At 52.5% G+C, this 13,655-nt stretch overlaps 1 protein-coding gene across 2 annotated transcripts in view; it reads left to right on the top strand.

The window, feature by feature from the left end:
• Nucleotides 1-13,655, top strand: part of CSPG4 (chondroitin sulfate proteoglycan 4) — a 36,169-nt gene that overhangs the window by 3,096 nt on the left and 19,418 nt on the right. The window contains exon 1 of one of the 2 annotated variants that reach the window (XM_023753146.1): nt 7,299-7,369. The exons of the other annotated variant lie outside the window; for it this stretch is intronic. The gene's annotated coding sequence lies outside the window, so the exon portion shown is untranslated. Of the gene's footprint in view, nt 1-7,298; nt 7,370-13,655 lie in introns of those variants that run through there. 2 annotated transcript variants of the gene reach the window in all.

Genomic DNA, 13,655 nt, shown 5'->3' with positions numbered 1-13,655 from the left:
GGGCAGGCAGGGGAGGGGGAGTTGGAAATAACCCTGACGTACACACTCATTGGTGCACACAGATGTGGGCTCGCACATGAGTACAGACAACCCGGCACACAGCCAGCTGCCCTCACAGACCTGGGTGGGTAGCTGCTGCCAGGAGCCCAGGATGGCTGCTGCCTCCCTATCTGGGAATACAAGCCCCATATTTCACAGACCTGGGCTGGGTGATGCCTGAGGGGGAAGGAGGTGAGGACAAGATGGAACCAGGGGTGCTATGCTGAGCTGTGGCTCCTATTTGGTGCCAGGAGCAAATGAACAAAGGGGCCTTTGGGTCCAGGACTTAAGCCTGCTTACTGCCTGGTCCCTCTGCTCCTCCACTGCCTGTCCCCCAGTTCCCGGTCCCATCCAGCTCCCCTTTTCCTTCCAACATGCCCCCTGCCCCAGCATATGTCTAGTTCTGTAGAGCCTTCTAGAGTTAGGACTCTTTCTCCGGGTGCAAATGTAGGTTGTGTTTCAGAAGTACTGTATTCATTGTTACTGAATGTGTAGGAGTCATCTTTTAATTAACTGAATTGGTCTGAACAATTTTGTACTAGGATTTTCTCTGGGGTAGGAAATCCTAGTTCTTCCTGCTTCTCAGGAGAGTCCATAACTCCAAACAGGGGAGAGAATGGAGCTGTGTTATAATAGGGGTTCTACTTCCAGAGATACCCTGTGGGAAGGCTAATCATATTGCCATGAAGCCTCACAGCCCTGCAAGTCAAGGACATCCATGTTTTACAGTTGAAGAAATGAGGCTCAAAGAACAGGAGGGACTGGCCTCAGGTCACTCTGGGCACACAGGCCATGGTGTTCTCACTCACCCCAACAACAGCTGGCTCTCCCATATAAAACCAGGTGGACAGCCACCACCAGGGCCTCCAGCAGGGAAGAGAGACAGGTCATCAAGGGAGAGACAGCTCCCTGAGGCCCCCAGATCTCTGTTCCCATCCCCCCATGCCCCTCTAACACCCCACCTCTCCAAATCCTCTCCACTTTCTCATAGCATAAGCAAATCCTCTTCAAGAAAGCTCTGCACTCCTCCCCAACAGCTGGAATGGCAAAGGAAATCACATTTGTCTCCGATGTAGGGGAGTGGCTCTGGGGCTGCCGGCAAGATGGCTTGGTGGCATGGCTCACCCATGTTCTGGACAGTGCTTATCCTGTTGACCATTCCTTCCTCCCACTCAACTCCTGCCCATGCCCTGCCAGCTTCCAGCCTTTGAAGGAGCTGGCTCTGCCAGGCCTCCCTCCACTGCTCATGCTAAACTGTTTCAGTGTGTGTCTCTCTCATGGCTTAACTGTCATGGTGGGTCAGCAAGACTGCCTCCCCTCCCAGACCTTACTGCAGAGACTGCTGATCCCAGGCCAGACCTCCATGGTTCACAAGGAAACCAGAACCCAGAGAGGGGCAACTATTTTCTCAGAGTCACACAGCAAGTCCTTAGCTGGGCAGGGGCTGGGCCTCTCTGCTCTTTGCCCTTATACCCTGGTCTAGATGTGGCCTTGCCCACAAGACCAGTAGCTCCCTGAGAGCAGACCTCCTATTTGCTTTTCTCAGGGGTCTCCACTTCTTGCTGAGCACAGGACTGGACCCACAAAGGGGCATAGAGACCGCTGAGCCAACCAGGGGTTTCCAGACTGTGCCCAGGGTGCTCCAGGGCTTTACATCCCCATATCTAGAAATATAGGATACATGCCCCACCCTAATCCATGCATAGCAGTTTCATGGATTAAACATTTATAAATTGAGGTTTTATTTTTGATAAAGTATTCTGTGGCTTTAAAAAACTTGAAAACTAATGAACTGCTTTGAGTTAAAACATATTGAGAGCATAGGAGATTCAGACCAGATACAAGGAAGAACTTCCTGGCTTTCAGAGAATCCAAATCACGATTGTTACAAAGGACCCCTGGAAGTTGTCCTTCCCCAGGTGGACACAGTCTGGAGACCCAAAGGCAGGGAGCAGAACACAGTCCCAACTTCCTCCCAGCCAGGCCTGGGGGCCTGGCCTCTCATGCCCCAGCATCCCATTCGTAACCCTCCTAGAGCCAAATGGGACATTCCTAAGCATCCAGGTAAGCAAGAGCCTCATGGTGCCACCTGCCTGTCCCCGCCTCAAATACCAGCCTCCACATTCAAAGTGATCCTGTGTCCCACAGCCTAACTGATGAACTAGGACAGCAGATATTAACCCATAACCCCTAGTACCCTTCCACCTTTGCCCAGCCGGTTCCCTACAACTGCTCTTCCCTTTTTCTCCCCATCCTTCAAGGCTCAGTTCCAACATCACCCCCTCTGGGAGCCTTTCTAACCATTGATTGCTGAGGCCCACAGCCTGGTCTGCCCTCCTCTTGGCCCCCACCTCGCATCTCTATGAGCTCACAAGCCTTTCTTCCCCTATCTTCATCTGGCCTCTGCCCCCAGGTCCATGACCTCCATCATTGTGACACCCAGTGGGAGCATGGGCACGCACACATACCGTGTTGCTCAGTAGCCTGGCTTAGAGCCTAGCAAGGAGAGTGTCCAGCCCCTGAGACAGAAGTCCTGGGGGAAACCCCCAACTCAGGACACACAGCCCCAGCTCCACCACCAGAGCAAGGCCTCTGGCCTGAGACAGCCTGCTCTCTGGGGACATAGAGGGGGCTGGGAAGAGGAGACCAACTTCCGTTCCCACCTAAGAGCAACTCCTCCCCCACCCACATTTCAGGAGGGCCAACTATAAATATCAGTGGGCCCTGGATGCTGATTCCCACGACACCAACCCCTCCCTGACCCCTTCCCTCATGCACATTGGCTGGGACCAGCCCCGCACTCCTGCAGCTTTAGGCCAGCCAGCAGGCAGGCCTCAGGCACACACACACACACACACACACTTCCCACAGTGGTCAGGAAAGGAACAAATCACCTTTTTGGGTGCTTTGAGCTCCCTTTCCACTCTCAGTTCTGACTCAGGCCCCACCTCTCCCCACTGTGAGTCCTTAGCTCTGGGAACCTCTACAGGCTGGGGGATGAAGGAGGCAGGAACATAATGGTAAAGAACACAGTATTAGAGAGTCTAGAATTTAATTACAGCCCTACCACTGGATGCATGACCTTGGGCAAGTGACTTGGCCTTTCTGAGCCTCAGTTTTCACCTCTCTAAAATGGATAAATAATTCTTACTTCTTCTGTTCATCAAGGATGAAAGCCCTTTACCTAGAATAGGAATCTGCTCCTGAGATTGCTGTTACTCTATTTCCATCTCCTTCAGGAATGGGGGCAGCCCCAGCAAGATGGGGGATCCTGCTTAGGAATCTTTCAGAAAGGTCCCCAGGTCGGGTATTGGATGTGGGGGCCCTGTGAGAGGGTCTGTGTGGGATAAAGTGACATGGAAAAGAGGAGGTAGGCTCCAAAGGGAGCTGTCAGCCAGCCACTGACAGCCTACCCAGGACCCTTCAGAAAAGGGGCAGGGGGGAGGGAGTCTGCATCTGACTGACCCTCTTGGCTGAGACCTACACACCCTTCCCACTGTGAGGAGAAGCAGGACAGCCCCTCCCAGCCCTGACCCAAATCCTAATAGTCCCTTAGATGGATATCACTGAGCCAGAGTGCAATATAATCAATGTGTGCTGAACAGATGACCAAATGACACTCAGACCTGCCCAAAAGCAGATGAGCTGGGACAAAGAGAGGACAGGCACCAGCACCTCCTACATGACAGGGAGCCTAACCGCCTTTCTCTTCATTTGCCCACCCCTCGGAGGCCTCTTCAGAGGTAGGGGCAAAAGTCCAGGGCCATGAGATGGCTCAATTGCCAGAGTTCCCATGGGAATATTACCACCACTCATAAGTGGCAGTGACTGCATAGTGAGGAGCAAAATGAAAACTGAGGGAGTGGGGGATCCTCTCTGCCCTGGGCTGCTTGGAGCCATTGGGATGTTGGTGATGAGTTCCTGTATGTGTGAGATCAGGGTTGGTAGAGGTGAGGGAATGTGAGTTTCAGGAAATGAGCAGCTGGAGAGGTTGGGGGTGTCACTGGAGGGACACTCTGGATAATAAACTAGCCAGAGCCTGGGCCCCCAGCTTAAAATCCCACTGTGTGGGCATCCTCTGCCTTCACCCCCATAGGGGTAACTCTTCTCAACAGACCTTTGGGCAGATCCCAGCTAGCTCCCCGGATATGAGCTAATAGCTAATAAAATCCAGGCTCCAGCTGCTAGCTTAGACTCTACTTCTGGGCGTCTGGTGCCCACATGCTTCCAGCCACCCATTTGGAGCCCAGCTGAGCCCCTCCAGGCGCAGGTATAGTTGTTCCCCTTATCCATGGGGGATACGTTCCAAGACCCAGAGTGGATACCTGAAACCTCAGATAGTTCTGAATCCTATATATACTATGTTCTCTCCTAAACAGGCACACCTAGTTTTATTGTGCTTCACATATATTGCTTTTTTTTTTTTTACAAATTGAATGTTTGTGGCAACCCTTTGTCAAACAAATCTATTGGTGCCATTTTCATATTATGGATAGCATTTTTTAGCAATAAAGTATTTTTTAATTTTTATTAGAATATTGAAGAAGGAGGGAGGCAGAGAGAGAGAGAGAGAGAGAGAGAGAGAGAGAAACATCGATCAGTTGCCTCCCACACACTCCCAGACTGGAGATTGAACCCAAAGCCTAGGTATATGCCCTGACCAGGAATTGAACCCATGACATTCAGTTCATCAGACAACACTCCAACCAACTGAGTAACACTGGCCAGGGAAGCAATAAAGTATTTTTAATTAAGGTATGTACATTGGTCTTTTTAGACATAGTGCTATTGCACACTTAATAGACTACAGTATAGTGTAAACATAACCTTTATATGCACTGGGGAACCAAAAAAATTGTGTTCTTCACTTTATTGCAAAGTTCGCTTCATTCTTGTGGTATGGATTCAAACCCTCAATATCTCCAAGGTATGCTTATACATTTTCACTTAAAGGAAGCAATTCACGCCTTCTTTTTGGCATATCTAAATTACCAGCATCACTAGTCTTGCACTTTGGGGCCATTAGTAAAATAAGGATTACTTGAACAAAACAGCTGATCTGATCTGATCATTGAGCCAGCTACTAAGTGATAAAGAAGTGGGGAGCACATACAGTGTGGAGAGATGCTGGACAAAGTGATGATCCATCACACTACTCAGAATGGTACACAATTTAAAACTTATGAATTATTTCTGGAATTTCCATTTAATATTTTCAGACCATGGTTTACCATGAAACCACAGAAAGCAAAACCATGAATAAGGGGGTACTTCTGTACTCAGATGGGAGCCTGTCCCTTCAACTGTTGACAGCCCTGGGGAAGGGGAGAAGTTGTAGGGACCTGGGTGGCCTTAGTCAGACTTCTGTTCCTCTCTGGGTCTCTGTGTAGGATCTTCATCCTTCAAGGTCAATTCTAAAATTCTGAGCTCAAGCCTCTTAGGAACAGGACAGGAGACTCTGCTTCTGTCCAGACAGAGCCAGATGCTTGTTCTGGGCCACATAACAAGGTAGGCTGGGCCTGGGACAGGACTGAGAGGCAGCCCAGCCTGCCAGAGCTCCCAGGCATTGGGAAACCGATCTTCTCTGTGGCACAAAGCCCTGGGGCTCTCCTGGAATGAGAGTAGCAGCTTCTCTCCATCCCCACTTCCCATCTTACACCCCCTGATTCCAGCCCCACCCTGCCAAAAATAAACCCAGACCACCCCGTCTTGTACCAGCTAGACCCACCCAGCCCCTCCAGAGGCAGCTGAGTCACCGCTTGGAGCTGCTTCTTTTTTTAACTGTCTGAGTCACCAGTGTGGCTAAGTCTCCATGACACATACCTCAGGCTGCAGCCCCCAACGGTCCAAATGAGGGAGGAGTCAGAATAGAGGCTGGCAGCAGGTGTGGGTTCAGGCTAGCGCCTCCAGGCCTGAGGAACTCACCCCCTAGCAATCCAGAGCCCAGACCTGCCCCTAATGATCCTGGCATTACCCTGCCCCATCTGCCAGGACAGTCCTTCAGGGATTTTGGTGACAAAGCCCATCTGCATCAGCCCTGCTTCCACAGCATATTGCCAGGAACAGAGGGTCTCCAGGCAATGGATGGAAAACAGCCCAAGGTCTGGTGAGCCCTGCAGGGTAGGAGTGAGCATGGCTTGGCTTTCTGAGCTGAAGGACACAGAGATGTTCAATTCCTGCCTTTCCTCACTCACTGGATCCAACTCAGACTGTGACCACTCTGCCCAGACCACCAGGAAGACTTTTTGTGGGACAGAAGCCCCCACTTCAAACCTTTCCTTGCTCTCTCTATGTCCCTTCCACAGAACCAACTGAGCTGCCGAACTTTCCCCCATCCCTGTCTCTCTCTCTGCCTCTGTCAGCCCCATCTCTCTGGCCTTGCTCTATTATTCCTTTACCCAGTCTTGGTGGCAGTCCAAAGTGCTCCCTCTGCAGCTGGCACCTCCACAGGTTCTTCTCTGCCTTCCCAGTAGACATGACACACCTCACCTCCACCCATTCCCACAGAGACTCTGGGCTCCAGGGACCAATTCAAAGAGAAAGTTTCCATCTCCCTCAACCAAGTCCCCTCCTTCCCCTGTCCAAAAACACAGCTATATCCTGTCCCAGGGAGTGTCAAGATCCCACAGGCACTTCCTTAGCAGCTGAGAAAGCGGGGAGGGGGGGGCGAGGGGGAAGGGGGGAGTAAAGAGGGGGCCTTGGAGGCCCCTTTCCTCCTCCCCGCCTTTCCCCCGCCTGTTTGGAGCCTGCACAGCCTCAAACCCCATCTATCTCCTGTCTGTGCTATGGACTCCAGCTATAAATAGGGGCTCTGATTCTATTTTCTTTAAAAACAAGCACCAGACTCTGTTACCACAGGCCCAGAAAAGCACTCCCTGGCTGGGGCAGGGTGGGGACATTGTGTCCAGGCCCCTGCCTCTGATCACTGGGGCCCTAAAAGACAGAGGGGGACTAGAAAGAAGCCTGGAGGTGAGACAGGTTGGGTAGAGCTGGTCAACCCCCCAGGTGCCATCCTTGCCAGCAGTCCACTAGGGAATATGGCTGCCCCTCTCATCCTCCTGGGCCCGTCCTCCTTTCTTCCCATCTCCCTTCACCAAGCAGCCAGTCTTATCCCAAGACTCATAGTGTTCATGGAGAGAAGTGACAGTGACACAACTCCCAAGCCACAGTGGAGTGTCTTTACACCCCCAGTGCAGAGGAGCTTTGGGCTGTGGGGAAGGATGAGGAGAACTTTTATGAAGGAGCATGAGGGCATTTCACAGGCAGAGAAGAAAGAAGAGCTCACCACGTAGAAGGCCCTGAGCAGAGGCTGGGAGTAAGAACCTGACAGGTATGGATGGAAAACAGCCCAAGGTCTGGTAAGGGTGGCACGTGGGGTGTTCAAGAGAGGTGCACAGGAAAGCCTGTGGATCAGGGGCAAGGTCACCCAGCACCCCACATCAGTGCTGCACTAGGGGGTTGAGGTTTGATCATAGGGCAATGGGAAGCCATCAAAGTCTTCCAGGCAAAGAAGGATGATGGAGTGACTTTCATTTTAGGTTAACTGTGGCTGCTATTAGCAAAACAAGGCAGAAAATTTATTAAGCCAGGCAATTGATGGTGGCCATCTGCTTTGCAGGATAGCACAGAGGAGCAAGAGGGGGAGATGAATTTGAAGGAGAATTTAAGGGTAGGATGGGTGTCCATAAGGAGGGAGGAGAGAGAATGTCTGAAACAACTTTTAGATTTCTGCCTAGCAGTGGGTGGGTGGTGGGACCTTCACTGCATGGGGAGCAGAGATGGCACTGACTCTGGCTTGAGATGGGTGGGCTTGGGGGTTCCTAGGGTTGTTTCTGGTGTAGATGTCTAGGGGTCATTGGCAGTGCCAGAGACAGAGATGTGGGTACCATAGCAAAGAGGTGGTACCTGAGGCCAGGAAAGAGAGATGGACTAGAGAATGTGGTAGTATGGGCACAGCTTGGAGGTACTGATAGGCTAGAGGGGTTACAGAATTAGTGAGCATGCTAGGTAGGGACCTATGCCAAGAGGATTCAGGCCTGTCGTGGGGGGACTCAGTCTGGGGATCTCTGGGGTACCTGGTTGGCACAGAGGCCACTAGCAAGGACATTTAGGTTACCTGGTCCACCCTCACAGGCCACACCCTCCTGGCAGCACGCCACCAGTATGGGAGCTTGCTGTTCTGCCTATCTGCTGTCAGCTCTGCCAATAGAAAATCCCTCATATGGGCCAAATGCTTCCTCATTTAATCTTTGTATTCCCTTAGGTGCTGATACTTCCTCTGTCAGTACATGTGTCTAGTCCTTCTGGATGATAGATGCCCTAGGCACAGGACACAGGCTCTGGGCCCTGTTCTCAAGAATTTCCAGTCTGGCCAGGCCTGTCAGCCCTTAGGCCAGAGGTGAATTCTGCTGTATCCACTGTAGTGACCACACCTCTCCACCAGCAGTTCCTCTTGGGCTGGGCTAGGCTGATCTGGCCAGGGCTTAGGTGTATGTGTCAGTCTCCACACCTAAGTCCCTTTTCACAGATGGGAAAACTGAGGCCAGAGAGGGTATGGCAGCATGTGGCTCTGAGTATAGTGTATGTGTGGGTTCCTGACCCAAGCCTCTGCTTCCCCCAGGTCTCCTGGACATGGAACCTCTGTCTGTGGGGTCATCCTACCTCCCTTCCCTATATTTCAGATGGGAGGACTAAGGCAAAGATACTGGTGTCTTCTCTAAGGCACATAGCCTATTGAGCACAGGTTGGGTCACATTGGTCCAGACCTCTGTCTGGCTTCCAATGTTCCCCCATCCCAGCTAACACTCACTGTCTCCAAGCCGTCTGCCAGGCTCAGAAAAGCCCTGAGGCACCTCTCCAACAGCCTTCCCTCAGTGATTTCTCATCCCAGAGCAGAAGGGATTCTGACAGAAGGGATGGCCCCTCAGCCTCCTGAAGGCAGGCTTCTCACCCTGGGTGGAAACCACACCTCCCACCTCTCCAGCCTCTTCCATGACCTCTAAGACCTCTATGGGCTGGTGGATCAAAGAGGGACCTTCTTCAGTGCTGACTCACTTATCACTATTTTCTGGAATGTGTCATCCTCAGCCAGCCCTGAAGACCCAAAGCCAGACCCCAGCCAGCCATGCTGGGAGAGGCCAGCTGCCAAACCATGCATGGAAAACAAAAGCTCTCCCCTTCCCTCACTCCCTCCCCCCTCTACCACCCTCAACCCTGAAAGAGGGAGCCTTAAGGACAGGAAGGGAAAAAGTGTGTCTTCCTCAGGCAGGGGGCCAGTTCTCACACTCAGGCAGATGCTCCACTTCTAAGTCACACATAGCAATCAACACCCCCTTCTATGTGCATACCACACCCTGACACCTACAGTACCAGGCTCAGTAAGCACACCAACAAGGTCTTGAATCCCATTCCACGGCTGCTCTTTATGCCCTAGCACAGGTAACTATCTTCCTTGCCTCAGTTTTCGCACTTGTAAAATGAGAGCAATCTCACGGAGACCCTGCTGGGGGTGGGGGCTGGGCAGGCCAGATGCCAGGCAAGCTCCTTCACTCTTTCTTCTCTCCAGAACCCCTACCTCAGCCTGGTCAACTGAGATGAGGGACCCATATTCCCTCCAGGGCCAGGAAAGCTAGGGGAAAGGGAATATGGATGAGGGCCTAGAAATCCTCCCTTTATAAGGAGGAAAATCACAGGACAAGAAAAGGCCTTTCCGAATTGCTTCAAGCCACAGAAGCCCCACCCCTTCATGCTCTGGCTTGGAGAACAGCAGGCTTCCACAAAGACTCCACTGAGGGCCCTGCTTCCTCCTGCCCCAGCCTTCCAGCCTGGGTGGACTCTGGGCTGCTTCTTCCAGCAAAACCTTTCATTTTCTCTCCCACTTCCTCTGTGTCCCACATGGCCCCAGGGTAGGAACACATGGCTGGGAGCCCAGGGCACCAACTCTGCCTGATCAGTGTCTGTGGACCAATCTCTGTATCTTACCCCACTAGTCCCCTGCTTCCTCCCCAGAGGCACTCACCTTCCAGAGGGGTTCCTAAATTGGACATGTACCTCAGTGTATGGCCCTTGGTATGGGTGGCCTCCAGGTGCCTGGTTAGAAGACCAGCAGCTGAGGCCAGTGACCAGGGTCAGGGCTCAGCCAATAACTGAGGAAGCCATTGTCCTGCCCTGTACTCCTTGGCAACCAAACACAAGGTCAAGTACCCTGAGAGTGAGTCTTGTGGTCAAGCGTTCTCCAAGTGAGGAGGAATGGGGACCACAGCTGAGGTCTCTGTAGTGTTGAGATGTAAAGATAGGGGTTTGCCCACAAGTACAGGAGCCTCTCCAACAGCCTGCCCTCAGTGATTCTCACACTTTTTATACTGGGACAAGCTGTTGTCTCCTGAGAGGAACAGGAGTGGCCACTGTTTTAAGTTCCCCATGACTTTGAACTAATCTACTGTTGTTCCTATGGCCGTGCCTTGAGGGTGCTTGAATGGCCCTGGGTTATGGACTCCATCTGGAACCAAGGACACAGGTAGTAAGCACTGAGGGTACCAGGTGCATGAGCATCTTCCAGGCAGCCAACCCTGGCAGGTCCAGTATTCAGAGACAGGCTGGGCCTACCACACCAAATCCTCTCTTGTTCTGCACTCACTTCCACCGCTACCCACTGTGCAAGGGTTAGGGTCTGCGCTGCTCCATGGGACTGAGTTCTCATACCAGTACATTTTCTCTCCCAGCTCTGCAATGGGAGGGAGCAGCATAGGGAATATCAGCCCCATCAGGTTCTAAATCAGAGGGAACTTTCCTACCCCAGCCTCGTTAGAGGTTCCCTGGCTTGGGCAGCAGAATACTGGGGATCTGGCTTGAGGTGACCTCAGGGAGGGCCCAGCTACAGGGGAAGGACACCTGGCCCATCCCTGCTCTCACACAGGGCCATTCACAAACACACCCATGAAGACAAAGGACCCTTCACCCTTGCTTTGGCACTCCCAGAATACCCCACTCTTCAGACTCCCCAGGGCAGGGGTGGGCAAACTTTTTGACTCGAGGGCCACAATGGGTTCTTAAACTGGACCGGAGGGCCGGAACAAAAGCATCGATGGAGTGTTTGTGTGAACTAATATAAATTCAAAGTAAACATCATTACATAAAAGGGTACGGTCTTTTTTTTTTTTTAGTTTTATTCATTTCAAACGGGCGGATCTGGCCCGCGGGGCCGTAGTTTGCCCACTGCTGCCCCAGGGGGACTCTCCCAGCCTTACCCCCTCCCTACCCTGAATCTGGAACCAGGATTTGTCACCCATAGTGGAAGAGTACAGCTTCACCTAGAGCAGGAACCCCTCTGTCCCCAACTGGCTTGCGGGTTGTCCCCTCCTCACCCTCCTTGCTCCTGTCCACAGCAGCAGGCTCACTGCCGATATCCTGCCTTCTCCATCTCTCTTGCGTTTTTCCTTCCCCATCTCCCTCAGGCCTCAGTCTGGATCCCTGAGTTCAGTCTTTGTGAAGGAAGGATCTTTATTTTCCATTCTCAGGTGTGGTTTTGTTTTGTTTTGTTTTCATTGTTAATCCTCACTTGAGGATATTGTTCCATTGACTTTTAGAGAGTGGAAAGGGGGAGACAGAGAGAGACGCATCATCTGGTTGCCTCCCACATGCAAGGCCGGGATCGAGCCTGCAACCAAGGTATGTGTCCTTGACCAGAATCGAACCCTTCAAGTCCGCAGGACAATGCTCTATCCACTGAGCCAAACTTGCTAGGGCCCATTCTCAGTTTTAATATCTTTCTCAGGCTTTCTGTCTTTCCTAGGTTGGTTCTCCTTCTACATCCCTATCATTTCAGTATTGTATTTGTGGATGAATGAATATGGTTCTGCCTTCTCTCACCATCCATCTCTCAGCTCCTGCTCTGTCTCTGTACCAATAAGTCCTTCCTCAACAACACATGTTGAGGTCTCCCACCACCCACACTTGACTGTGCGCCTAGGCACTCCCCACTGGCCATCCTGCCCAGCAGCTCTCAGCTCCCAAACTTTCTCCCTTATAAAGTCAGACAGCAGCAAACACCCAGGAATGCTGCTGCTGCCCATGACGCATGCTGGCTGTGGGGCTGCCTGGCTGCCCCCAAGCGACCAGGAATGTGGCAGGAGCAGGCACAAGGAATCAATTGCCAGGGAGGCGTGAGGTGGGGGTGGGGGTGCCCAGACAGGTGGCAAGGCCAGCACTGCAGGCTTTCTGCTTTTCTCTGTCAAATTGCTTCTCCTCTGGGGCCTCGGGTGTTCAAAGAAATGGAAGCCAAGTCCCCCTACTGCAGGCAGGGCTACAGAGAATTTTGTGGTCCCCACAACCCAGGAAGTGGGGACCAGGCTGAGAAGGCAAGAGGCCCCAGGCCAGACTCTTTAGACTGTTCTGGAGCAAGGGTGATGTTCCCAGATACAACCAGGATGGGGCAGAGGGAAGAGGGGAGGCAAAGACTAAGACAGGGAGAGATGAGGGAAAACAGAGGCAGAGACAAGCAGCAGGGTGACTGAAGAGCCAGGACAGAGATGAGGAGAGATGGGACAGAGCCAGGGAGAGACAGTCTGGCTAGCCTATTCCTCAGGACTCAGAAGGAGCAGGGTCTGCAGCAGCCCACTCCCCCCATCCCCATCCCCGACTGGAAAGGCACCATACTTGAAACCTGTCCCTAGCCTGGGAGGTGGTCGACAGCCTGATGTGCACATACTCTGCCCCTTGTCACAAGAGCCTATTGACAGGCAGACACTTGGGCATCACCATGGAAGTAAGCCTCAGGTTTAGGATCCCCCCCCCACTCCCTGCAGAGCAGGAGCCAGGTTCCCATTCATAAATGTCCCAGGAGTGCCCCCAGGGAGCCAGAAGATGCCCACATAACCTGTGCCCTGCCAGAGGGTGGCTTGCTAGGGGCCCTTGGCCTAGGCTTCATCTCCCCATGTGAGAAGGGGCTTGGTAGGAAAGGACACAAGCTCTTTCTGTGCTCCCAGCCCTTGTCTCAGGAAGAGGAATGGAGCTGCCCAGCCCTGGGCACAGACAGCAGTGCCCTGTTCATGGGCAGGAAGGGTGGGATGTTATGGGCCTTCTCCACCTTCAGTAAACCTCTTAGAATCTAAGACTTAGATGGATGGGCGCCAAGGAGGAGGGGCAGAAACCCTCCAGGAACACAGGGCCCCTTTCACAGAGCCAGGCCCAGCCAAGTCATTGTGGGTGGGCACTGAGGGGCAAGACAGGCCTAGGCACAATCACTGTTCTGTCCTGGCAGCTCCCAGCACACACACACACACACACACACACACACACACGCACACACGCACACACGCACACACGCACATGCACAAACACGCAGCCTTAAATCCAAAACACACCCCTAGCAGCCACCCACACACTTGCACACACATGCAAATACACATCTGTATTACTCTGGACACTCACCTATCTTCCTTCTTCTAGGCAGAGAAACTCATACATATGGGATTCTTCTTGCTCCTTCACTTATCCCCCTGACCCTGTGGAGCATCCTGCTCCCACCATTCTGAAAGGTTGGCACCACTCCGGCAGCCCACAACATGAACCCTCTGCACACCCATATTAGAGAGCAAACCTCTGGATGGGGGAGGGAC

Source organism: Myotis lucifugus, unplaced genomic scaffold (assembly GCF_000147115.1).
Source record: "Myotis lucifugus unplaced genomic scaffold, Myoluc2.0 scaffold_41, whole genome shotgun sequence".
NCBI lineage: Eukaryota > Metazoa > Chordata > Mammalia > Chiroptera > Vespertilionidae > Myotis > Myotis lucifugus.
This window is presented reverse-complemented; position numbering and strand designations above follow the sequence as displayed.